The 21,428-nt window shown below is 45.4% G+C and overlaps 1 non-coding gene and 1 pseudogene across 1 annotated transcript; both read right to left on the minus strand.

Annotated features, from left to right (window-relative positions):
• The window catches only part of LOC139018709 (small ribosomal subunit protein uS2 pseudogene), a 114,518-nt pseudogene extending 106,093 nt beyond the window's left edge, over positions 1 to 8,425 (minus strand).
• Positions 8,426 to 19,271: 10,846 nt separating this feature from the next.
• On the minus strand, positions 19,272 to 19,403 carry LOC139001447 (small nucleolar RNA SNORA48). Its single transcript, XR_011470019.1, has one exon. It is a non-coding gene; the product is annotated as a small nucleolar RNA SNORA48 (small nucleolar RNA).
• Positions 19,404 to 21,428: the final 2,025 nt, after the last annotated feature.

Here is a 21,428-nt window from a genome sequence, read left to right on the forward strand (position 1 = left end):
GTCAGCAGCAATGACCCAAATCATGCAGAGGAGACAGTGTGGTGAAGCTGCAGAGACACCACAGACTGCCTCCAGCACCACCTGACCCCGGGGACACTTGGCCCTGACCCAGGTGTAGCCCTAGTGACTGGTGACCCCATCTCCAGAAATGGACTTTGCTGAGGTCCCAGCTTCTCCATGTCACTCTCTAAGGTCTGGAGTGGAGACATCTGGCTGGCAGCGCCGAGGCCATGTTCCTATCACTTACCTTGCTGGGAAGCTGGGGAGAGTACATAGCATTTCAGCCTCCACGGCAGAGCGGACTCTGCACCATGAAGCTGTGGGTTTCTCTAACATAGGAAGCATGTTCCCTACCATCTACCCAGCGTAATTCTTTGCTGGGTTAAGATTTTGCAAGATTAAAAAATGTCCACTCATGAACAACATAAACTGATGAACAAAAATAGATCCAGAGACATAGAAGCATCGAAAAGACCATCAAACCTCAGAGGGAAGGGGCAGGGGTGGGGAGTGAGGGGGGAAGAGATCAACCAAAGGACTTGTATGCGTGCATATAAGCATGACCAATGGACACAGACACTAGGGGGGTGGGGGCATGTGCTGGGGGACAGGAGCAGGCGGGGAGAGGTCAATGGGGGAAAAGGAGACACATGCAAAACTTTCAACAATAAAGAATTTTTTTAAAAAAGAAAGATTCATCTCTGGTTTCTAAGAAAAAAAAAAAAAGTCCTCTATACCTCCCATATCTGATTAAGACATGTGCCCAGTGCTTATAGCACAAATCTGAACTCTCTACTTGCATAGAAAGCCTGACCCTCTCTGTCTTCCTAACTTCTATGCCTCCTCGTGTCTCTGGCTGGAATCGCCCAGAACTGCCCCTGCCCCACACCCCTCCTTTGCGTGGCTTTGCGGCCCTGCTGGGCTGGAAATGCCTCCTGCCCGCTCCCCCTGAGCAGCTGTCACCCTCAGAGCCACTTCAGGGAAGGCTTGCTCACACCCATGGCACCGCGAGCCGGGCCTCTCCACTTTGCTCGAGGACGATAGCATTTGGCAGGTACTAAATGTGTGGTGGGTGAGAATTGACCTCCAAAATACAAAAAGAAATATGAACTTTAAGTGTAAAATAAAAGGTAAAACTCTACTCATATAGTCAAAAGTAACACAATTTTTCATGTTTATCAAAAATTCTGAACCAACAGATGAACTTTGGCCCAATATCCTTATTCCTCCCTGTGTCCTGAAGGTTCTCTCTGAACAAATGAGTAAAGTTAAGACACATCTGAACGTTCTCACCAAGCCAAGAAACACAGAGAAATTAAACACCCTTAGATCCCAAAGGGGCCAAGACCGGGTCCCGCCTGAGCCAGGGCTGAGATGGGAACATGGCGTGTCGTTGAAACTGGTTGTGAAATGCGCCTTACTGATAACTAGCAAAGTCAACAATGAGATTGGAGATCCTAAATTACTCCCTGCAAAACACACCCACGAAGTACAGCAGCTAGACACAGCGGGCCTGGCGCTGAAGGAACTGCCTCCACCTCATTTCTGTCCCCACTGACACCCAGGCAGCGGTGTGAGGTGTGGGGGGCCCCCGGGGGAGCGCACCAGACACCCACGGCCCCGGGTGGGGAGGCCGTCCCCTGCCTCCAGCGTCTCGAAGCCCCGGCTCTGTCCTGGGGGGGGACTTCACTGACTGAGCGCTCCATGTCCCCTGGATCTCGTCAGCCTCCCATGCATCTCGGAATCTAGATGCTCTTCCCTCTGCGAAGGTCCCGCCCAGGATTTATTCTGCCTTCCTTGTTTGAGATGGCAGCGTGCCCTCCGCTCCCTTTCATCTCTGCTTTCCCCTCCACAGCAGCCTTCCGAGCACCTAAGGTTTCTGAATCTGTTATTTGTGGGTTTTAAAACTTTCCAGGCCTCTCGAAGTCTGTAGGGAAGTCCCTCACTCCCCCACGACATATTGCTGATGTCAACTGACCAGAGGCTACTGGTGGGAGCTGATGGCCAGGAAGGAGTCAAGAAAGAGAAAATCTGAAAGAGAAACGTGTTCGGCCCAGGTTGCAGGAGTCACGGTGGGCCCCTGGCGGGAACAGAAGCTCCAGGTGGGAGCTGGAGGCCTGGTGGGAGCCCCTTTGCCACAGCTCGTCCACCTCCCACAGAGGGAGTGGGTGGCACCTCCCTAGACCACCCTGCCCATCCAGCTGAGGGCCCTGAGGACAGCTCTCGGGGCCAAGAGAGATGAGCCAACTCACCAGCTCCCAACAGCCTTTCCCAAGAGCATTCAGAGCAGAATCTTAAAAAAATTTTTTTTTTTCCCCACAAGGGAGAAAGGCTGAAGTCATTAGCAAGGAAAATCCCAAAGGATGACATTGCTTTCCCAAACGACCTCGAGGCTGAGGAACACGTACCAGACCCATTTTGTACCCAGGGAGAAAAGCTTTTTATAACCTTACAAAAAAAGTTACATAAACAACACTATCCCCTTTGTTGGTTTCTTTTTTTAAAAAGTTTGTTTTGAAAATAGATAATTTTACTGATCCAGGAGCCAAGAATTGTTGCTCTGTCTTGGGGAACGGTTGGATGCCCTCCTGGCAGGCCTGTTGTTTGCCTAAGATTATGCATGCTTGCTGGGGACATAAAGCTGAGCTCTCCGGGCGCTGGGACGGGACAGACCCGCACCTGCGCAGCTCGGTGGCCCCAGCTCCCAGGGAGACCAGCCCGCTCACTCACCACTCAGGACGTCCTCAAACCAGGGCTCTCCCTACTGAGGGGACAGGGTAGCTGAAACTGGAAGGTTGAGATGGTCAAGGAAATGATCCTCAGCAGGCAAGGGGAAAGAAAAGGTGAGAGAAAGGTAAACTGCCAGATAAAACACAGCGAGATAGAACTAATTCTCTGGAGGCTATTGTTCCAATAAAATGACATCCCAAAGAGAAAGGACAAAGTGAAGGAGGCGCCAGAGGGCAGGGGTTTCGCACAGGTTCGCTGCCCAGGAGCCTGTTACATCAGCTCTGCCTTCCCCGCTCATCTCAGAGATGTTGCAGATTAACTTGAGGAAATGCTTACAGAATCAGTGCCGCCCTGAGTCAGGTTACTCTTATGCAGAATAGTAGGCTACAACCTAATGGGAGGGACCTTGAGGCATATGCTTTTTGCGTGTAAATCTGTCTAAATAGAACTAAAGAAGCTTCTACAAATGTACGCTCCTCAGTTCAAAGATACAAGAACAAGTAACTCAAAGAGAGAACCACAACGAAGCTCCCTTCAGATATGTGGGCAGATACAGTAGGTCCTCAGGTTACCTCGGAGATCCCTTCTACGGTGCCACGTATCTCGATTTTCACCGGAAGTCGGAACCCACATACATAAGCACCTACGTCACTCCCATGGAGCCCATACACAGCAGTAATGAAGTGAAACAGTAAAAAAAATTTAAAAGAAAGATAACAATTCCTGAGCTTTACTTGTGGTAAATAAATAATAAAAAACATAAAGCACATATGTACATACGTCGAAATGACGGAACTTTTTTTTTTAATAAATAAATGGGAGACCGCGACGTAACCACGAAACAACCTACGTCGAGTCCGACGTAACCCGGGGACTGCCTCTATCGGAAAGCAATTCTCCAGCAATAATCACACGCCTCTGAGGTTTGAGTTTTCTTCTCTTCGATTTTGGCCACTCAGAATAGTGATTTTTAAAAAATACATTTTATTGATTTCAGAGGGAGAGAGAGAAACATTAACGATGAGAATCATTGATTGACTGCCTCCTGCACGCCCCACACTGGGGACCGAGCCCACAACTTGGGCATGTGCCCCTACCGGGAATCAAACCTGGGACCCATCAGTCTGCAGGCCGATGCTCCATCACTGAGCCACACCGGCCTGGCATCAGAATAGTAATTTTGATATTAAATGTTCCTCCCCAACAAAAGGATGAAAGGCTAGTATTTGAGAAGTTACGTATACTGCATGATAACACAGGACATTTTTAAACCCACATTTTCAATGTTCGGTTTTCTTCTGCACAAAACCACCTCAGAAACAACCACGCTCTTCTCTTAAAGATGGAAGCTTCTCCGCGGGGAGAGGCTCGTTCATTGCTCTGACCCCAGGCCCAGCCCCAGGGGTGCTCCATAAGTACTGGTTGAATTATCAAAAAAATATGAACAAACAAACGCCAAATTACAACCACCTACTTCCACTTTCTGGCCAGCACCCTTCCCACAAACACTGTTAGCAGGGTAATTTTCTGAGCAGAGGAGAATGTTTTTAAATTGGCACATCGACCTTTTAAAGAACGAGCTGGGGTCTGTACTTGTTGATTTACAAAAACACATCAATTTTATCCGTTCTGAGCTGAGAACCAGCTTGGCAACACGAGAGGAGGCAGAAATGTGGGCATGTTGATTCTTTAGAGACCCTGCCAGTCAGCAGCTCCTGCACCTCAACACAAGTGCATTCTTCGCTGTTTTTCTTGGAAAACCATGAGAGTGTGCAACGAGGGTGTCTTATCAGCTTCCAGGTGGAGGCAGTCTGCCCAGTCACTTCAAACAGGGACACAGGGAGCGGGAGGGACTGGCCTGGTGAGGAGCCCAGGATGCGCCCGCTGGGGGAGAGCCTTCTCAGATACAATGCCCCGTTATTCCCTCACCTGGGCTTCCCACTGCTTCCCTTGATTTTTTTGTTTCAAGACCCTTAGTGGGACACTTAATGGAGGGTTCTGTTTACCCTTGTGGAGGAAATAGCTCAACACTTCTCACTCTATCAAACCTGTATTAACCCTTTGTGATCACATTTAATGAAACTGAAAAAGAAGGAAAACAATCGCTCTTCAGTCTACAGCATCTGTGCCTAATTGCTCCGTGCTTCACAGGCTGTTTTCCGTTGATCCGAAACCATCCACATCACCCCTTCTCCTCTGCAGTTAGGAATGATCATTTCCTTCCTGTGTCCCCTCCACGGGCGGTCAGTTGGCTGGGAGGGAGGGAAGGCACGTTTCTGACTCCTCCCTGTCCTCCCGCATTTGTTCTGGTCCCTAGCTCTTCCATCGTGGCCCCTGGCCTCCCCTGGGGACTGCTCTTCTGAATGTCTTCCTCTTCTGACACCTCACCCCACGACTTCCAAAAGCGATGGCCACCTTCTGAAAGCATGTTCCTTATAAGTCAGTAAGCAGAGAGGAGTCTAGCAGGGATTCACATATGTCCTGCACTTTGAGCTGATGGTTTCCATGTGTGCAGCTGCCGAGTTCTCCTCTCCAGCTCTCAGACCCACTCGGCTGTTGTCTGCAGTGTCAGGGAGCAAAGCCTCTCTCCATGCCAGTTACATTCTCAGAAGGCACTGGAGTCCTGCGATTTTCCTCCCTAAAATCCCAGGGGAAAGCCTCCTGGATTAGTTTCTTGGTATCCGAGGTTGAGAACCATTCTGTAGCGTCAGACTACAAAGTAGTTGGGGCAAACCAGGTAGAGGAAAGTGACAAGGAACAATATCAGGGCTTTATGGAAAGTGTTAGCACGGTGTGCAGAAGTAGACTTTAGAGCTACTAATGAAGTTTGTTCATTTGTTCACACACCAACTCACACATATTTTGAACACTTTCTCACTGCTGTTGTGTTAGGGGCTCGGGGAACAGCTTCTATGCCCCACTCGCCAGCGTAAAGATCTCCCACCGCGTGATCTGAGTGCAGGCGTGGAAGTTACAGTCTCTACCTTCATCAGCACAACAGCTCTGGGACATAAAAGTTTTCTTTCACAAATGGGATGCCGTCTCCTGGGGAGTACAAGCTTGCACGTGTGCAGGCGCCCAGGAAACAGCTCTCTCCTTAGCCTAGGCCGCAGTGGTCGGCAAACTCATTAGTCAACAGAGCCAAATATCAACAGTACAACGACTGAAATTTCTTTTGAGAGCCACATTTTTTAAACTTAAACTATATAGGTAGGTACATTGTTATTAACTTAATTAGGGTACTCCTAAGGCTTAGGAAGAGCCACACTCAAGGGGCCAAAGAGCCGCATGTGGCTCACGAGCCGCAGTTTGCCGACCACGGGCTAGGGGGTCGTCAGCACACTCTAAAACTGCCCTGCTTGGCGACTGTACACAGACAAAATAGAAACAGCTGATTCAGACCCATTTGGCGGGTCACCTCGGTAACCAGGACCGAAGCCCAAGGCCAGCTAGGGCCGCATAGCACCCAGCTTGCCCAGGACTCGGCCAGGGGCGTCCAGAAAACAGGAGGCCAAACGAAGAAGGCCGGAATTCCCTGCGAAAGGCCAGCAGACAGCAGGGCGCCAACACGACACCAGCTCCAGACCAACATCAACCCTGATAAATCAGTGGCAGCATCTGACCCCTCCTAGTGCCTGGCACACGGGGACCCACCACAGATGCCACATCTGACTTCAGAGGTTCCCCTGGTGCGGCCTCCCAGCGCGCCTGAAGGGTAAACTCCCACACACCCGTCACTTAGGCTTGGGATGTGACTGGTCGGCCAGAACGGAAGCCACACTCATTACAGTGTAAGACCACAGACAGGGCAGCCAGGACACCTCAGCCCAAGGGCCCCTGGGGGTCGCTGGGTGGTGGCTACAGGAGTGAGACTCACACCGGCAATTCTGGGAGGCAGGGCACCAACTTCACTCTCACTGTTTCTTAGAGAACTGGAAAGTTTGGGTTGGGCTTCTTGGTAGATTTTTTTTTTTCATGGGTGGACAAATCTTAATCTTTTACTCTACTAAATACCATTATTCTACTAAATACCTCCTCCCCTCCTCTCCACCTCTCTGAAACAGCTGATGAGTCAAAGCAAACACTGAGCCGCACCAACAATGATATTATCAGGTCATGTGAACAAGAGCACATTTCACCTGTGTGGTGATTTTTCCCTTGAGGTAACTGGAAAATAGCCGCCTACTGTTTAACAGAGCAACAACGCCTTTCCCAAAGGCTCTTCTGCCAGGTAAGGGCAAAGGCAAGAGATTTAAAACTAAGCCGGCTGAACTGCTTTCCCGATAAGGCGTTCCCAGTGATGCCCGCAGCCCGTAACGTTTCATGGTAAGCTACAAACTAGGAAATGAAGTACTTTCAGCTCAGTGTTGGGGGCAGGGGAGAAGTACACACTAATTCACACATAATGCTCGATTGTACTCAGATGCTCTATTTAGAAATCACAGTCCCTAATCAAAGAGTGAGGGGATTGAATTTTTAAAAATCATTCCAACAGGGTTGAAGTTCAGCACAGAAAAGAGATGGGGAAAATGGAAAAATAAGTTCATAAGTTTGGTGCTTTCAATTTGTATTGAATTCATAATTTTAAAAAAACCAATGTATGGCGTCTCATTACATAAACTCCCTGATGATAGCAATGTTAATACATACGTTCACTATGAAATAGTCCAAAGGAATGGTGAGCTGTTCATCTAGTTCAGTGGTTCTCAACCTTGGCTGCATATTAGAATCACCAGGGAATCTTTTTAAAATCCTGATTTCTGGGCCTCATCCTCCGGAAATTCTGTTTCTTTGTTACTAATGTTGTGGCCTCACCTCATAACAAAGAAACAGAATTTCCGGAGGAGGAGGCCCAGAAATCAGGATTTTAAAAAGATTCCCAGGTGATTCTAATGTGCAGCCAAGGTTGAGAACCACTGAACTAGTTCATCCACCCCAGCTTTATAGATGAAAAGAACAGAAGTCACCTCTATGGACAAGTAAGTACAGACCACGGGCAGCGCAGTGCTGTTGTCAAGCAAACACAGCAGCCTTAACACTGCCCCAAACCCCAGGGCCCGTGACACTGCCATCCACGCCACTGGCTTTGCCATCTTTCCAAACTACATCTGGTTTGTGGAAGACTTGAAAATGGTCCAAAGAAGAGAACAGAAGTTCCGGGAAGAATGGAAAGAGGGGCCTCAAACAAAGATGAGAAACAAATGGAAGTCAAGCAAAGATTTCTGTGGCTGACGCTCTTACTGGGTAACAGTTACTCAGGTGTCCTCATAGGGTACACAGGCCTCTACTCGGGTAAGGAATTTGGTAACCATCTTAACTATTTTTAAGCCTATACTTCAGCAGCATTAAGTACATTCTTATTGTTGTACTACCATCACTACCATCCATCCACAGAACCCTTTTCCTTTTGTGGAATTAAACTCTGTACCCATTGAATAACAATACCCTATTCCCCCTCCTCCCCCCCCCCCTCCCCGGGAAACCACCATTCTGCGCTCTGTGCCATGAGTTTGACTAGTCTAGGTACCTCACATAATGGAATCGTACAGTATTTGCCCTTTTGTGACTGGTTTATTTCACTTAGCACATGTCCTCAAGCTAAGGATTATAGACGTACCTCAGAGAAATCGCGGGTCTGGTTCCAGACCACCTCCACGAAGCGAGTCTTCATCTTGCTGCTCGTGGAGAGTCTTGCCTTCAATTTGTAAAAAGAAATGCAACATCTGTGAAATGCGATACAACGAGCTATGCCTGTATCTTTTAAGAAGGCATTTAACAAGTATTAGCTGGGGATGCTGACCAGCTGTTTTCCATCTTCCATAAGAACAGAGAAAACAAGAGAAAATTAGTTTACACGGCAAGGGTACGGAAAGCTGTCAGATGCTGAAATATAAACTCTTAAAGGAAAACCTACACCTTTATTAGCACTTACAGAAGTGCTATAAACAATGTGTTAACACATTAAGTTGACTTATTTCCTCATAAGATCTCTTAAAATTATGAAATTAATTCAGAAGCCCTAGTCAAGCTTCTGATTGTAATGGTGTGGGAACTATTAAAGAAATAGAACATATTGTCCTTTTCCTTGAAAAACACAATTTACTCCAGGAAACATTATGTTCTTCAAGTTCTATGGTATTTACCATGTTTACCATAAACCAGGATGGCAAATAGCTTTCAACTCAAGTGCCAACTCTTACAAAATGTTAGACTGACTAAAGCCCTGAGATGAATTTTGAGCCCAAGACTGGGCCCAGACCAAACACTGATTATTTTGTTTGTCGTGGTCCCGAAGGGACAAGCAAGGGTAAAAGTGTCATAGTCAGGCCATTCCTGTTGAAACCCTTGAACCTTGTTATGCACTATTGATTGCTTAGCACAGATCAATATTGGTTTCGTGTTTGTCTGTTTGTCTCTCCAGCTAAAATAGGCTTCACAGGAGACATCAGTACTGTATCTCCTACTTATTTGCCATTCCCACAGATAGCACAGCACTGGGAGCCGTGCGAAACCACAGGAACCTGACAAGAAACCAGGAGAAGGGTCCCGGGAAGATGGCAGAGTGCGAAGCACCAGGCGTGTCTCCCACCTGGACAAATGCTGCACTGCCAGAACCTGTGTGAGCTGACTGTTTTGGACTCTGGAGCCTATTGAAGGCTTGCAGCATCCAGGCGGTAATTTGGTTCATTTTAGTCCTTCCCAGCCCTTATCACAGGGGCAACTACCCACCCCACCACTACCATCACTACCATCCATCCACAGAACTCTTTTTCATTTTCCAGAATTAAACTCTGTATCCATTAAATAACAACTCCCCATTCCCTCCCCAGCCCCAGCAACCACCATTCTGCTTTCTGTGCTATGAGCTTGACTACTCTAAGGACCTCAGATAATGGGAGAGAGAGTGAAAGACAGAGAGAAACATCAATGTGAGAGGGACACATCGATTAGTTGCCTCCCACATGAGCCCCGAACATCCGGGCCAGGGATTGACTCTGCAACCCACGTACATGCCCTTGACCAGGAATTGAACCCAAGATGCTCAGGCCAATGCTCCTACCACTGAGCACACCAGCCAGGGCTGTAATTATTGATTTAGAGAGAGGAAGGGAGAGGGAGAGAAACATCGATATGTGAGAGAAACACTGATTGGCTGCCTACCCACATGGCCCGACTGCAACCCTGGTATGGGTTCTGACTGGGAATCGAACCCACGACCTTTCAGTCCATGGGCGGATGCTCCAACCAACTGAACAACTCCAGCCAGGGCTTTCTGACCACAATTTAAATGGCTGTCCCCAGAGTCAGTATCTCTTCTTTCCTCACCACACAATTCTTTCTGAGCACACTTCAACAACCATGATTTGTATCTGATCATCCAGCTTCCTCCTGTAGGATCCAACTGAAACCCCTACGCACTTCTATCTCAACATATCCAGGATGAAACCCAGCATCTCTCTCTCCATTGTCCTCTCTCTCCACATCTATGCCTACACACACACACACACACACACACACACACACCTATTTCCTATCTTGATGATTAGCACCTTCATCCACACAGCTGTCCAAGCTAGAAGCCTGGGAGTCATCCTGTTCTCTATCCTCCACATCCAGTCACCTTTTATCACTGTTAATTCTCCCTCTTGGCTATTGTTCATATATTTTCCCTTCTCACCATTCCCACTGTCAGTGACCTAGCTTGGTCTTTCATTATCTCTCTCCTGGACAACTGTAGCTGACCTATCACTGGTGTCTTGCCTCCGTTCTAATTCCTTTATGCCAGCATTAGAACCAAAGTCCTAGCCCACAAATCCCATCTTTCTCCCTTGCTCAGAATTCTTTAATGGCCCTTCACAGCCTGCAGGATAAAATCTAAACAGCTTAGAAGGGCATGTAAGGCCCTTCATGATTTGTTCTGCATGACCATCCTCATCTCCAACTCTATCCCCTTCTACTTTAGTCTCCAGCAACAAGCAAGTCCCAGAATATGCCATTTTCTCAACTACTTCCATCTCTGCATCTTGCAGCTGTTCTTCCCTCCCGTATTCACCTGGTATGCCGCCATTATTCTTCAGATCTCAATGCCAAAGTGAAGTCCCCTGCATTAGCTAAGACTCTTTAAGTGGTAAGTGATAGAAATGCATCTAGATTAGCTTAACCTCAAAGGGAATTGACTAGGATATGTAGCTAGGAAGGATTCTGGGGCAGACCACAGATGCCATTCAGCATTTTCCAAATCCATGCCCCGGCCTAGCGGCTTAACTCAAAAGGTTATTCACTTCCTGCTTCTGCTTTTCTTGTAATTTTGCTTCAGTTAAGCTTCTTAAAGAATATTTTTAAAGACAACAGCTGTAGTAATCTAGACATGGAAATGAAGTATGGCTGTCCTATTATACCTGTCAATAACTAGTATAATTTTATGGGTTCTTTCACTGTAACAGAAATAAGAGAAGCACATGAAATTTAAACCAATCAAAAATAACTTATGAAATAAATAGTTTTGTGATCTCAGATTTTTTTTAAAAAAAGCAGTAGTCAATCATGAAAATTGTCCCTAAAGGTGACATTCTGCAATTCTCTCTGATTTAATTTTAAATGCCTTACAGATGCTTTCCAAGCAATAAAAAAATAAAATAAAAATTGAAAAGGAAAGAGACAAACAACCTCTGCAAAATCAATCAGATGACCCACCCAGGGCAATAAGAAGCCAAGCCCAGTTGTAAAACATCTGGGTAGGAAAAATAAAAAAGCATCTTCTTTTGTCCATTTTCAAAGTTACTATAAAAACACATCTTCCCAAGAGCCTCCCCTTTCTTCTACATCAGAGATCTGCAAACCAGAGCCTATGGGCCAAATTCAGTCCAATACCTGTTTTTGTAAATAAAGTTTTATTAGAATACAACCACACCTTATCCTGGGGCCTTGTCCTCAAGCTTGCATAGCCCAGTTATAGAAAGAATTATGCTAAGTCATTTTAGCAAAGATCCCTGATCACCCTCATTATCTGATGAAATTCCCCACACCACCCCCCCTTCCCCCGGGGATATCTGGTTACCCTGGCCTGCCTTCAGCAAGAATCCAGTTAGTTCCGTTTAGTAAGAAATCCCCCTAGCCTTGATGTTTCCTATTAGTAATTTTCCGTCCACCAATTCCAGCCCTCCCAACCACCACACCTTCTCCTTAGCTATAAACCTCCACTTGTCCATGCTGTATTCAAAATTAAGCCCGGTTCTATACTAGGCCTCTTTTTCCTTATTGCAATGGTTCCTGGATAAACTATTTTTATCTCACTACTGTTTGGTTCTGGTATTCTTTAAGGAAACCAGTCATAAAAATCACATATTGTGTAAGTCCACTGACATGAAATATCCCAAATAGACAAATTGGTAGAGACAGAAAGTATATTAGTTATTGCCTAGGGAAAGAGGAAGGGACGGGGTGTGGGGGCAGTAATGGAAAGTTTGCTAATGGGATACAGAATTTTGGGGGGGTGATGAAAATGTTTTAAAATTGACTGTGATGATGGGTGCACAACTCTGTGAATACATTAAAAGCCATTGGGTTATATACTTTAAAATGGGCAAATTATGTGGTATATAAGTCATATCTTTATAAAGCTATTTTCAAAAGAGCATTGGTTATGTTCTTTGGATGATGGAAAAGGATAGAAATTTAAGTACTTTAGTTATGAGCAAGATTTTTAGGGTTTAAAAAATATTAAAATAGAACAATATATTACAGTACTAGAGGCCCGGTGCACAAAATTCGTGCACGGGGCAGGGGGGTTCCCCTTAGCCCAGCCTGCACCCACTCCAATCTGGGACCCCTTGGACCCCCAGGGATCGGGCCTAATTCAGTAGTCGGACATCCCTCTCACAATCCTGGACCACTGGCTCCTAATTGCTCACATGCCTGCTGGCTGGTCGCCCCTAACTGCCTCCCCCCTGCCAGCCTGATCACCCCTCACTGCCTCTGCATGCCAGCCTGATTGCCCCTAACTGCCCCCCCTGCCAGCCTGGTCACCCCTAACTGCCCCCACACTGGCCTGGTCACCCGTTATTGCCTCCCCTGCTGGCCTGGTCACCCCTTATTGCCCCCATGCCAGCCTGGTCGCCCCCAACTGCCCCCGTCTGCTGGCCTGGTTGTCCCTAACTGCCCCCTCCCCCCCGCCAGCCTGATCACCCCTCACTGCCTCTGCATGCCAGCCTGATTGCCCCTAACTGCCCCCCCTGCCAGCCTGGTCACCCCTAACTGCTCCCCACTGCCGGCCTGGTCACCCCCAACTGCCCCCCTCTATCGGCCTGGTTGCCCCTGTCTCCTCCCCCCCAGCCTGGTTGCCCCTCACGGCCCCCCCACTGGCCTAGTTGCCCCACACAGCCTGCTGTTCAATAGTTTGGTTGTCCCTCACTAACCTCCCTGCCAGCCTGGTCATAGGCAGCCATCTTGTGAGGGTGTGATGGTCAATTTGCATATTACCTCTTTATTATATAGGCTTATGGTTCCAAAAGGTACTAAGTAATACTAATGATGTATTCTATAGAGTATAAGAGTTTACAAAACATTTTCAGATCTGTATCTGATTATGATAACTAGTACTTGCAACTTCTGTTTTTTGTTGTTTATTTTTTGGTTAATCCTCACTGGAAGATATTTTTCCCAGTCAGGTGTTTTGTGTTTTTTTGTGTTTTGGAGGGGAGAGAGTGGAAGGGAGGAAGAGCTGGGGAGAGAGAGAGAAAAAAAACATCGATGTGAGAGAGACACATTAATTGGTTGCCTCCCACATGGGCCTGACTGGGGCCAGGGATTGAACCTGCAACCCAGGTACATGCCCTTGACCAGGAATGAACCTGAAGCCCTTCAGTATGCAGGCCGATGCTCTAATCACTGAGCAACACCGGCAAGGCACACCTTCCATTTTTGAGCATGTAGTATGGACCAGGCAATATGAGGGGTGCTTTGCATACATTATCTTTTATCACAGCCCTAACCCCAAAATTGGTAATGATTATTCCTACTTTACAGATGAAATATACTTGGTATAGAACCTGACATAAAATAAGCGTTTGCTAAATGTCAGTCATCAGTTGCTGTTTACTTTTATTAGCATTTATTTTATGCTGAATTTACTCTTGGGCCCTAAGTTTTTGTTCAGTTTCTCCTGGGATATCTTTTTCTTCTGTGCAACTTCCTCTTCTGGTTTAGGAACAAGCCGCTCTTTTTCACTAAGGATCCTCTCAGTGGGGCAGGGGGAGCCCGTGTGTGGGTTAGTCCCCCCTGAGCTCTGTAAGTTCTGTGCTGCATCTTGGGAGCTGTGTTCACCTGGATGTGTTCAATGAACAGAGAATCTACATCTCAACCCTGAAGTTCAGCACTACTCCCTGCTTTAAGCATGTGCAGCAAAAACTCAGAACACTTTTTGGGCCACCGACCCTCTCTTTGGCCTGGGCACACCTACCAACTCCACAATTGTAACAACAGAATGGCACATATCGCTTCAGTCACTTGGTGGCTTTACAGATGATTTGCATACCCTTAATGGCCTGGGCAGTTTCATGAGTATTATTAAAGTGAAAGCAAAGATTTGAGCCTCTTGATTTGCATGGTTTTGTGGGGTTTGATGGGTCAAGTGAAAATGGTCAATCGTTTTTAGAGGTCATGTCAGGTTGCTTATGGGAAGAGCTATTATTATTATTATTATTATTATTATTTATTCTCCAAATTTAATGATGTTTTTCACCTAATTCATCCTTTCTGAAACTTTTGCAGGTTTTGGCACTTTCTTCCTAAAACTTTATCTTCTCTCAGGTTCCCTAACAGTTCCTCAGTTGACACCAAAAGCATGACCCATAAAGGAAAAAAATGATAAATTGGACTTTATCAAAATTATAAACATTTGCTCTTCAAAAGATACCTGTAAGAAAATGAAAAGGTTGAGAAAATAAATGTTTGCAAATCCTATATCTCATAAAGGATGTATAACCAATATGATGTGTATATATGTGTATGTATACTTACAATTCAATAACAAAACAAACAGCTCAATTAGCAAATGGACAAGACATGAATAGCTAAAAAGTATCTGAAAGATGCTCAACATCACTTGTCATTAGGAAAATGCAAATTAAAAACACAACGAAGCACTATGGCTCACTCACTGGAACAGCTGCAAAGGAGACAATAACGATTGCCAGCAAGGATGAGGAGACTACGGGTGGGAGTGAAAAACGGCACAGCAGCTTCGGAAAACAGCCTGGCAGTTTCTTATAAAGTCAAGCACAAACTCACCATATCACCCAGTGATACCACTCCACGGTGTCTACCCCAGAGAAACAAACCATTCATCCACAGAGGATTTTTACACAATTCTCATAGCAGCTTATTCAGAATAGCTCCAAACTGGAAATAATTCAAATGCCCTTCAACTGATGAATGAATGAGTGAGTGAATGAATACAATATGGTGTGCAATGGAATACTATTCAGCAATAAAAAGGAACAAACTATTGCTATTTATACTAATAGAACAACATGGATAAGACTCAAAAGCATAGTGTTAAGTGAAAGAAGTCAGACACAAAAGACTACGTATTTGATTTATGTAACTCCATTTATATAAAATTTCTAGAAAATACAAAAGAAATACAGAGACAGAAGGCAGATGAGTGGTTACGCGGGGCTGGAAGCAGAAGTGAGGAGTGACTGCAAAGGTGAATGAGGGCACTTTTTGAGGTGATGGAAATGTTCTGAAACTGGATTGTGTTAATGGTTTCACAACTGTATAAATGTACTAAATATCAAATTGTACATGTACAGTGGATGGATTTTATAGCATGTAAATATGTAAATTATACCTCAAAACTGTTAAAGAATTTTTTACTATTATATGGTGTGTATTTTTTATTATATGGGCTTTTTAATTAATAAACTATTAAAGGACTAAAGTGACCACAGGACTTTTCATTACCTGAAAATGACTAGAAAAGACAGGGAGTTACCTGTGATTTTATCCAAGGGGCAGGGAAGAACTAGCTCTGCAGAAAGTATCTCATAGTTCAGAAAAGGGAAGAGAGGGAATGGTGTAGAAGCAACATTTGAAGAGATAATGACTGAGACTTTTCTAAATCAGCAGAAGATTCAGGATGTGCAACCCACCCCAAAATACACCTTTGTAAGACTTCTGGGAAATGAAGACAAACAGGAAATCCTCTTCAAAGCAGCCAGAGATGTAAAGTCAGCAAGTGGCAAAACTAAACTATATTTTTAGGGGTGTATATGTAAGTAGAGTAAGTGTTTTAAAAGCAAGCAATCATTATTTTAAAACTTAAGGAATCTGTTGTCCCTGGAGAGGATGATGTCAGGAAGAATGACACGGGAACTTCTGTGCGCCAGGCACGTTCCACTTCTTCATCTGAACAATGGTTACCTGAGTGGTTGACTTAAAATTATTCATTAAACTGCACATACACGTTGTGTGTGCTTTTCTGTTGCACAATGAAAGGAGAGTGTATTAAGTAGTGCCTTATATGTTCTATAAGTGGCATGGTTTTGGGTTTTTCCTTGGAGATCTTTTGATGACAAAAAGGACTTTCTTGGGACATGCTTCTCATGTTGGTAGTTTCATTAGCATCATTGCAGTGTTGTTTTGATCTGTAGAAGTTTTTTTGCCAGAATTTAAAAATATCCACTTCTTGCCGAAACCGGTTTGGCTCAGTGGATGGAGCGTCGGCCTGCGGACTGAAAGGTCCCAGGTTCGATCCCGGTCAAGGGCATGTACCTGGGTTGCGGGCACATCCCCAGTGGGAGATGTGCAGGAGGCAGCTGATCAATGTTTCTCTCTCATCGATGTTTCTAACTCTCTATCTCTCTCCCTTCCTCTCTGTAAAAAATCAATAAAATATATTTTAAAAAAAATATCCACTTCTTGTAGATCATGCCAATGAAGAAATTTGACCAAAGACAGGATTTTCAAAACGAACAGTTAGTTAAAAAATGACTACCAAATATAATTGCAGAACCAATAGAAACATGCTATAGATAAGGAATAATATTTTGTGTTGAATGGGTGGGCAATTTTAATCTTTTTGAACACTTAAATCTGTTCATTTCAGTGTCTAAGAGTTAATTCTTTTTAAATATCAAGACAGATTTTAATGCATAATACATTTTCGTTGCTATTACTTGAGCCTGGATAGTTAGTCTCTTATACTTTCTTAAGCCAGCAGAAAACTGTTTTGTATGATAAACTTTCAGTGATTATAGCATAGTTAGTGCCTTTTTATTTTATTTCTGAGTCTGACCTGGCTCCAAGCTGGCCCCACTCCTGAGGTCTGCCCAGGTTGCTTTTGTCCAGTTCATATGGCTTTGGTGACAAAGTCAGACTTCCAATACTCAGGTTTGGTTGGGGTAAGCAGACAGGAGGTGGGAACTTAGGACATTTCAGGAGCCACTTCACAGAGTTAAGGTTGTCTTTATATCAAAACAAGGATCATTGTCTGACTCCTTCTGGAATATAATGAACAACATAAACTAATGAACAAAAATAGATCCAGAGACATAGAAGCATTGAACAGACCATTAAGCCTCAGAGGGAAGGCAGGGGAGGTTAGGAGGGGGCGTTAAGAGATCAACCAAAGGACTTGTATACATGCAGATAAGCATAACCAATGGACACAGACAGTAGGAGGGCAGGGACATGTGCTGGGGGGCAGGAGTGGCTGGGGAAGAGGTCAATGGGGGAAAAGGAGACATATGTAATACTTTAAACAATAAAGAATTTAAATTAAACAAAAAAACAAGGATCATTGAACCTGGAGAATTAACCAACTCATAGATTCCTTCTGGGAACTGAATATACCTTGAATTGTCAAGGAATAAATAACCCTGGGTCTTCCTCCTAGCCATATGTGAAACTTCAACTCCCATTCCATGGAGCAAACTATTATTACTTCTACAATCTCACCTTTTCCTGGATACTGAGCGCTCCTCTCCCAGGAGGGCATATTCCCAGCATCCCCACCAGTGGCTTAATTTTAATCTGCCTCCATTGTGTGTATAAGGACCTACTAAACTTCCTGAAACCCCCTCCTTCGGTGTTCTGAGGAAAGATGTTTTACAGACAAGAGTTGGTTTGAAAAACAGTAACACACCAGATTTACTGGGAATGTGAGTCCGAAGAGACGCCACAGATGGTTCCAGTGGTTCCCAGGTGCAAGCTCTCAGCTCTCCCTCAGCCAGGGGTGGGCCACCAGTGCTGCCTGAGGACGAGCCCTCCTTTACCATATGATCATGGCCTTCTGAATTTATGTTACAAGGGTTTTTTCCTTCTATGAAAATGAGGCTGATAAGGGGTTGTGGTGTTTTGAATGGTCTTTTAAAAATACCTCGTTCCCTTAAATATTTTTAAAAATATTACTGGTCTGTGAAATCTAAAAGTCTACAAAGAGATCTGTCTAAAAATCTATTTTTAACCCTATGGTTTCTTTGTTGAATCGCAGAATATTACAACCACCCAGTGCCAACTGCCATCCTCTTTAATCAACACTATTGTATTTGACGTATTGAACTATCCCCTTCTTCCTAAATGAACAGGCTGCAGTGGCAAAAAGCAAACAAACAAACCCAAGAAGTTTTTCTCCTCTAATTGATCCTCTATTGCTTTCCTTATTGGTACTTCTTGTGTGTGTGTGTGTGTGTGTGTGTGTGTGTGTGTGAAGCCTCACCAGAGGATATTTTTTCCATTGAATTTTAGAATAGTGGAAAGGAGAAAGAGATAGAGAGAGAAACATTGGTGTGAAAGAGACACATGAATTCATTGCCTCCCACACATGCCCCAACCAGGGGCTGAGGATTGAACCTGCAACCCAGGTAGGTGCCCTTGATCTAGAATTGAGCCAGAGACCCTTTGGTGAGTAGGCCAACACTCTAACCACTTGGCAACACAGGCCAGGGCTCCTTGTTGGTATTTCTATTTCACCAAGTAGAAAGTTATAAGTCTGGGTACTCCTTAAGACACACACACACACACACACACACTCTCTCTCTCTCTCTCTCTCTCTCGCTCTCTCTCTCTCTCTCTCTCGCCCATGAAATTGTGTTATGAACACTTAACATGAAATTTACCCTCTAAACACATTTTTAAGTGCGCAATGTTTGTCTGTTCTTTATTTGTACCCATTCTTATGGGAATGCTGTGTTCAGATTTTAATTGCCACCTCTGTGCTAATGACTTTCCACACTTCAGATCTGAGAGCTTCCACAGTCACCAGGGTTCCAAGGATCTAGAAACCATCTGCACTGGGGTGGCCACACCAGCTCAGACTTTCCTTCTTCCACAAGGAACTCATTTTGTTCTCCACCCAACTAGCTTACCCTTGCAAATTTCCATTTCATCGAGCACTTTACTGGAAACCAAAGCCTCATTGTTCTTTTATCCTTCCTTCCTTTTTGTCTTCTAAATCCAATCACCCCTCAAGCTGTTGGGATCAATTTTTCAAAATTTCAACACAAACTTTGGAGAAAAAGAATACCTACATTTTTCCCCCATGTGTCCTGGGCATGAACCAGCATGGGCACAGACCAAAACCCAGGCTGGGATAAACAAGGAGTTACTTTTTCCTGGCTGATATTGATAGAGGGGACTTATAATCTAACTAGAGGCCCGGTGCATGGGATTCGTGCACTGGTGGGGCGTGGCCTGCAGAGATCAGCTTGCTGTGGGAGCGCCACTCATCCCTGTGGACCTGCCCTCTGAGCGGCTGCTCCCTGGTCCGGCATCTTCCGTGGAGCTGGAGCATTCACCTCTCCAGGGGACCCGGTCGGGGCCGGGCCCAGGGATAATAGCACTGAGAGGCGGCAGAGTAGGCCTCAGTCCTGCGGCAGCCATGAACCTGCCTCCCAGCCTTCTGGGTCAGCTCTGCGAACCCTTTGGCAGTGCTGCACGACCTGCGGGTGTCTGGAGGAGGTGGCAGGGAGTGAGGAGGAGGAGCCTGGGGCAAGGAGGTGACGATAGCAGCCCAGGCTCCTGCCCGTTGGCCTGGGGTCTGCAGCGGGAGCAGCCGCTCATTTTGGTCAGCCGAGTGCACTGACCACTAGTGGGCAGCTCCTGCATTGAGCGTCTGCCCCCTGGTGATCAGTGCACGTCATAGCAACTGGTGGTTCTGGTTGTTCCACTGTTCCGTCGCTGGGCTTTTATTATATAGGAGAGCTAGAGCACCTGTATTAATCTGAAAAATAATCATATTATTTTAAATCTTAGAACACATATACTTATGTGAATAGGGGATTAAGTTTCTTATGTATGAATAGGAGGTTAAGTTTTTCTTAAAGTTTCCTTTCCAAGGCCTGTGCGAAGCATTTGGGGAGGTGACTCAGCTGTGAATCCAGCAAGCAGAACCAATAAGCATTGTCTGGCCAACCCACCAAGAGTCAAAACATCATCTCATCAACATCATCTCATCGCCTGATGACTAATTACAATAGCTGATCTCTGTGGACCCACAGGCCTGCAAGTAGCTGCATTCCTCATGCTAGCCCCTTCCCCTTTATAATCCTGTCCCCTACACCTTGCTGGAAGGCAGGATTTGATGCTTGTAAGTGCCCTGTCTTCTTTGTTGGCTGGCCTTCTCAAAAAACGCCTAATATGATTTAACCCTGCCTTCGTTATTGGACACAGCTACAGGCAGCCCGAGCCCACCCAGGGGTTTCCCGGTAACAATATGAGACAAGCACCACTATACCAGGTGCCACTCTACCCAGGTCAGGGACAAAAAGAGGCCTAGATTTGATTGCAGGTTCCAGCACTTAATATCTATGAGAACTTTGGAGAAATGATTTTATAGACTAAATGTTTGTGTCCCCCCACCAAGTTCTTATGTTGAAGCGCCAACCCCTAATATGATGGTATTTGGAGATGGGTCTTCGGGAGGTAGTTAAGGTTAGATGAGGTCATGATGGGATTAGTGCCCTGAGTCTAAAGAGACTGCAGAGAGCTCTTGTCATGTGAGCACATAGTGAGACGGTGGCTGCCTACGAGCCAAGAGAAGTGGCCTCAGAATGAAACCTACCCTGTCAGCACCTTGATCATGAATTTCCCAGCCTCCAGAACTGCAAGAAATAGTTTTCCGCTGTGTAAGCCATCCAGGCTCTGGTATTTTGCTATAGAAGCCCAAGCAGACAAAAACACATGCCTAGTTGGTGCCTTTGTAAACTGTTATCAGGAATACCTATCCTGCTGGAAAACATTTTTTTCTTTTCTCCATCTTCATTACCACCAACTCACCTGAGGCCTCCACCTGCCAACTGCTAGACTGTTGAAACAACCACCTAGCTGAGTTCCCTGTTTCTACTCTTCCCTATTCCAGTCTACCCTGCAAACCACAGACTGAATAACATTCAGAGATCAAATCAAGCACACCACCCCAATTCCACAGAGCTGTCAATGGTTCGTCACTTAACTAATGGATAAGGTTTAAATTCCTAGACACATGGCATTAAAGTATCTCAGAGTACCTTTAATATTACCTATCCAATTATCTTATAAAAAGCAAGCAAACAAACAAACAGAACGCCCCTCCCCACTTCTCCAATGCCTCTCAAACCTGGGCATCTGATGCCTCCCTCAGCTGGAAGGTACTTAACCTCCCCTCTGTCCATCCGGATCTGCTTGTCAAGTTTGCTGTCCTTCAGTAGATCTTCTCC

The sequence above is a fragment of the Myotis yumanensis genome, unplaced genomic scaffold (genome assembly GCF_028538775.1).
Source record: "Myotis yumanensis isolate MYYU_CA2020_CCGP unplaced genomic scaffold, mMyoYum1.0.hap1 SCAF_1, whole genome shotgun sequence".
In the NCBI taxonomy this organism is placed as follows: Eukaryota; Metazoa; Chordata; class Mammalia; order Chiroptera; family Vespertilionidae; genus Myotis; species Myotis yumanensis.